The sequence below is a fragment of the Trichosurus vulpecula genome, chromosome 2 (genome assembly GCF_011100635.1).
Source record: "Trichosurus vulpecula isolate mTriVul1 chromosome 2, mTriVul1.pri, whole genome shotgun sequence".
Taxonomy (NCBI): Eukaryota; Metazoa; Chordata; class Mammalia; order Diprotodontia; family Phalangeridae; genus Trichosurus; species Trichosurus vulpecula.
The window spans coordinates 213769064-213775415 of record NC_050574.1 but is presented as its reverse complement, the minus strand read 5'-3'; the positions used below and the strand labels follow the sequence as shown (position 1 = coordinate 213775415).

General features: G+C 40.6%; 1 pseudogene; it reads left to right on the top strand.

The window, feature by feature from the left end:
• The first annotated feature begins 4831 nt into the window (after window positions 1-4831).
• On the top strand, window positions 4832-5181 carry LOC118836905 (annotated as a pseudogene).
• The last annotated feature ends 1171 nt before the right edge of the window (window positions 5182-6352 follow it).

Here is a 6352-nt window from a genome sequence, read left to right as displayed (position 1 = left end):
CATTCAACTCAATAAGCATTTATTATCTTGCTATCCCTCAGAGATACTATGATAAAACCATTATAATCCTGCCCTCCTGGATCTTATCCATATTGGGGGCAAAATCAATGAAGCAACATGATGTAAAGAAAACAACACTGGATTAGTCCAGGAGACATCCATAATGTTGATCTTTGAACATTTCTAGACATTAGACCAAGGCTTTAAACTTATTTGCATTTTTAATTAATAAGAACTCCCTGGTCAGAAGGTCTGGTGTAGATGGCTGGAAAAAGGCAGGGCTCTTCCTGAGCTCTTCCAAATTCCCCTCTAAACAATGTTAAAATAATGCCTCAAGAGGAATTCAGGAGCAGCAGAACCAACAAAAGGATGGGATAAAAGAATTTTCCAGCCCAAGACAACTTAGAAAGTTGGCAGAAAAGGTCTGTCCCACTGGGGTGAGAGTAGAGCACATCCTAGAACAGGCTGCATCAGGCTTTGGGGGTTACTGAATCAGAAGCAGTGGCTTTCAGAGCTCTCAGCACACAGAAGGTAAGGAAATCTGACAACTCGTCAAAAGGACATTATGGGGGACTGAGTGCAAGACTCTGTTGCATATTGATACTCAGTTCTGTGCCAGAGTCCCAGGATGAGGAGGAGCACTATCATACTACAGTGTGGGATTGTAGAACAGGAGGGACCTTAGTCACAGTTCCAATGCAGTGAAAGAGTGCTTATGGTCACTCACAGACCAGAGCACAAGCCAGGAGAGCAGTGGTCACACCTCTTCTTAGATCATACCACTTGGAAGAACTAAAAACTTACAAGCCCCAAGAACTAATTCTGAAAATAGCTACACAAAAAAACCTAAAGGAATACTGATCCCTCCACCCTGGGAGTAGAGCCAAACTTTAACACAAAGTTTAAAAAGTCAAGAAATAGGCTGGAAAACGAGTAAGCAACAACAAAAAGAACCTGACCATAGAAAGTTACTATAATGACAGGGAAGATCAAAACACAAACTCAGAAAAAGACAATAAAATAAATATATCTACATCTAAAACCTCAAAGAAAAATGAGAATTGGTCTCAGGCCCAAAAAGAATTCCCAGAAGAGCTCAAAAAAAGATTTTAAAAATCAAATAAGAGAGATAGAGGAAAAATTGGGAAAAGAAATGAGAGTGATGCAAGAAAATCATGAGGGAACAGAGCCAAGATGGCAGCTGGAAAGCAGGGACTCGCGTGAGTCCTCCAGGTCCCTCCAAATGCCTATAAAAAATGGCTCTGAACAAATTCTAAAGCTGCAGAACCTACGAAATAGCAGAGGGAAGCAGGGCTCCAGTCCAGGACAGCCTGGATAGTTGCGAGGTAAGGTCTAGCACACAGAGCTGGGAGCGGAGCAAAGCAGAGCCCAGCGTGAGCTGTGCCTGGACCAACCAGGCCAGGAACAGGTCAAAACAGACCCTAGTGCCCTGAATCAGTGAGCTGTGGCAGTTACCAGACTTCTCAACCCACAAACACCAAAGACGACAGAGAAGATTAGTGGGAAAAGCTGCTGGGACAGAGTGAAAGGAGTTCTTGCTTCGGCCACCACCCCGGGGGCAGCAGAGGTGGTGCAGCTACAGAACTACAGCTGCAGTTGCTTCTGGCCCAAGGCCCACCTGTTGGGAGGAATTAAGTGGCAGATCTGAGTGGGAGTGCAGAGCCAGCTTAGATCTGAGTCCAGTCTGGGTTGGTGGTTATTGGGGGAAGAGTAGCACTGGTGGGGCAGAGCTTGCTGTGTAGCTCCGAAAAACAACAGCGCAGCCCCTCAAGCTTGGCACAAAGTACTCTCTACTCTACAAGCAGTCATTTAACGCATGCATGTTTAATAGTGGAAAAGCACAGCCATCCGATATTTCTCTATGTTTATTATAAAAGCCCTCTGCACTCAACTAAAATTAAAATGATCTTAAAAGGATAATACTTGTAAAGTTTACTTAAGTCTTTTCAACCACAGAAAGTACAATGGAAATAAATGTTCAGAGTCATTTTCAAAACAAAAACAAAAATCTATTCTTCTGATGACATGAATGATTGAAAGGTCTATGCAAGATACATTGCTCCAGTGAAAAACTCAAGGGTCAAGTAGTTGGCTGGGAACATGGCCAGGCAGCGAAAATGCTCTCTGATTCAGACTCAGACTTTGGAATCTTTCTTTGGTGACAAAGAACACCAAAACATACAGCCAGAAGAAATCAACAAAGTCAAAGAGCCTATATCAAAGGCCTCCAAGAAAAACATGAACTGGTTTCTGGCCATGGAAGAGCTCAAAAAGGATTTGGAAAAGCAAGTTAGAGAAATAGAGGAAAAATTGGGAAGAGAAATGAGAGTGATGCGAGAAAACCATGAAAAACAAGTCAATGACTTGCCAAAGGAGACACAGAAAAATACTGAACAAAATAACACCTTAAAAAATAGACTAATTCCAATGGCAAAAGAGCTCCAAAAAGCCAATGAGGAGAAGAATGCCTTGAAAGGCAGAATTAGCCAAATGGAAAAGGAGGTCCAAAAGACCACTGAAGAAAATACTACTTTAAAAATTAGATTGCAGCAAGTGGAAGCTAGTGACTTTATTGGAAATCAAGATATTTTAAAACAGACCCAAAGGAACGAAAAAATGGAAGACAATGTGAAATATCTCATTGGAAAAACCACTGACCTGGACAATAGATCCAGGAGAGATAATTTTAAAATTATTGGACTACCTGAAAGCCATGGTCAAAAAAAAGAGCCTAGATAATATCTTTCAAGAAATTATCAAGGAGAACTGCCCTGATATTCTAGAGCCAAAGGGTAAAATAGAAATTGAAAGAATCCATAGATCGCCTCCTGAAAAACATCCCAAAAAGAAAACTAGGAATACCAAATTCCAGAGCTCCCAGATCAAGGAGAAAATACTGTTAGCAGCCAAAAAGAAACAATTTGAGTATTGTGGAAACACAATCAGAATAACACAAGATCTAGCAGCTTCTACATTAAGGGATCGAAGGGCTTGGAATATGATATTCTGGAGGTCAATGGAGCTAGGATTAAAACCAAGAATCACCTACCCAGCAAAACTAAGTATAATGCTCCAAGGCAAAATATGAATGTTCAATAAAATAGAGGACTTTCAAGCTTTCTCAGTGAAAACACCATAGCTTAATAGAAAATTTGACTTTCAAATATAAGAATCAAGAGAAGTATGAAAAGGTAAACAAGAAACAGAAATCATAAGGGACTTACTAAAGTTGAACTGTTTTGTTTACATTCCTACATGGAAAGATGATGTGTATGATTCATGAGACCTCAATATCATAATAGCTGAAAGGAATATGCATATGTATATATATATGTATATATATATATATACACACATATATGTGTGTGTGTGTATGTATACATATGTATATATACATATGTGTGTGTCTATGTAGGTATATATGTAGGTATGTATATATATATATATATACACACAAAGGGCACAGGATGAGTTGAATATGAAGGGATGATAATCTAAAAAAATAAAATCAATTTAAGGGATAAGAGAGGAATATATTGAGAGAGGGAGAAAGGGAGAGATAGAATGGGGTAAATTATCTCACATAAAAGTGGCAAGAAAAAGCAGTTCTGTAGGAAGGGAAGAAGGGGCAGGTGAGGGGGAATGAGTGAATCTTGCTCTCATTGGATTTGACCTGAGGAGGGAATAATATACACACTCAATTGGGTATCTTACCCCACAGGAAAGGAGGAGGAAGGAGATAAAAAATAGGGGATGACAGAAGGGAGGGCAGATAGGGGGAGGTGGGAGGAGGAAGGAGATAAAAAATAGGGGATGACAGAAGGGAGGGCAGATAGGGGGAGGTGGTAATCAAAAGCAAACACTTTTGAAAAGGGACAGGGCCAAGGGAGAAAACTGGATAAAGGGGAATACGATAGGAAGGAGAAAAATATAGTTAGTCTTTCACAACATGAGTATTGTGGAAGGGTTTTACATAATGATATACATGTGTCCTGTGTGGAATTGCTTGCCTTCTTAGGGAGGGTGGGTGGGGAGAGAGGAGGGGAGAGAATTTGGAGCTCAAAGTTTTAAAAACAAATGTTAAAAAAAAAAAAGTTTTTGCACGCAACTAGGAAATAAGATATACAGGCAATGGGGCATAGAAATCTATCTTGCCCTACAAGAAAGTAAGGGAAAAGGGGATGGGGGGGAGTGGGGTTACAGAGAGTGAGAGATGACTGGGAAATGGGGCAACCAGAATATATGCCATCTTGGGGGGGGTAGAAATGGGGAGAAAATTTGTAATTCAAACTCTCATGAAAATCAATGCTAAAAACTAAAAATATTAAATAAATAAATAAAAGAAACCTAAAAAAAGGAAAGAAAATCATGCAAAAGGTAAAGGAGGCACAAAAATAAAATGCTAAAGAAAATAACACCTTAAGAAATAGATTAAACCAAGATAAGAAGGATAGAAAGCTGAGAAACAATTTTCGCAGCCAGTTTTTCTGACAAAGGCTTCATTTCTAAAGTATAGAGAGAACTGAGTCAAATTTATAGGAATACAAGTCATTCCCCAATTGATAAATGGTCAAAGGATATGAACAGGCAGTTTTCAGATGAAGAAATTAGAGATATCTATAATTATATGAAAAAAATGCTCTAAATCACTATTGATTAGAGAAATGCAAATTAAAACAACTCTAGCTTTTTTTCTCAGCTTTGCCATCACCGAGGTTGGACTTGCTGTGTCTGCCACTGCTCCTGCTGTACCTGCAGCACCAGCCCTTGACCACCAGGATGGGACCCAAGTAGAGCTCAGACCATTAAGATGTTCTACGTGGCAGCCTACCTCCTGGCCATCCTAGGCCACAATGACTCTCCAACTCCAGGAACGTAAAAAAGATCCTGGACAGCATGGGCATCGAGATGGATGAGGGGCTGAAGAAGGTCATCAGCAAGTTGAACAGCAAGAACATAGAGGATGTGATTGGGCAAGGAAGCAGTAAGCTGGCCTCCGTGCCCACCTGCAGTGCTGTCGCTGTTGCTGCCAGTGCTGATTCTGCTGCCCCAGCTGCTGGTGGCTCTGCTCCTGCTGCTACTGAGGAGAAGAAGGAAGAAAAGAAAGAGGAGTCTTTGCATTGCATCTTTGCATCTAACGCATTGTTGGTGGAGTTGTGAACTGATACAACCATTCTGGAGAGCAATATGGAACTATGCCCAAAGGGATATAAAACTGTGCATACCCTTTCTTGTTTTCAATTAATTTTTATTAATATATATAAATATATAGATTATAAGATTATAGGATCTAATTTTTACCCCTCCCTCCCCTGATCCCTCCCTAAGACAGCCTGCAATTTGATATAGGAGCTACAATTACAACCAAGAATCACCGACCCAGCAAAACTGAGTATAATCCTTCTGGGAAAAAAGTGGATAGTCAATGAAATAGAGGACTTTCAAGCATTCCTGATGAGAAGACCAGAGCTGAATAGAAAATCTGACTTTCAAATATCAGACTCAAGAGAAGCATAAAAAGGTAAACAAGAAAGAAATCAAAAGGGATTTAATAAGGTTAAACTGTTTCCATTCCTACATGGGAAGATGATATTTGTAACTCCTAAGAACATTCTCATTATTAGGGCAGTTAGAAGGAGTATATATAGAGGGCATAGGTGTGAGTTGACTATGTTGGGATGGTATCTAAAAAAAATAAAATAGGGGCAGCTAGGTGGTACCGTGAGTAGAGCACTGGCCCTGGAGTCAGGAGTACTTGAATTCAAATACAGCCTCAGACACTTGACACATTTAGTAGCTGTGTGACCTTGGGCAAAGTCACTTAACCCCAATTGTCCTGCCTTCCCCCCGCAAAAAGAAAAGAAAAGAAAATTAAGGGTGAGAAAAAATGCACTGGGAGAAGTGGGAAGGGAGAGGTAGAATGGGGTAAATAATCTAACATAAAAGAGGCATGAAAGAGCTTTTACAGTGGAGTGGAAGATGGAGGAGTAGCAGAGAATGCTTGAACCTTACTCTCAAAGAAGGAATAACATATACACTCAGTAGTGTATAGAAATATATCTTACCCTACAGGAAAGTGGGAAAGGAAGAGGATAAGTAAAGGGGTCAGGGCTGATAGAAGGGACAGTGTATTGGGGAAGGCAGTGGTCTTCTAGAAGTGAAACACTTTTGAGGAGGGACAGGATAAAAGGAGAGAAAGAGAAGGATAAACAGGGAGAAAATAGGGGGGAGGAAAATAGCAGAGGGAAGCATGGATCCAGCCCAGGATAGCCTGGATGGTCGCTGGATGAGGTCTATCACGCACGGAGTGGAGGGGAGCAGAGCTCAGCGT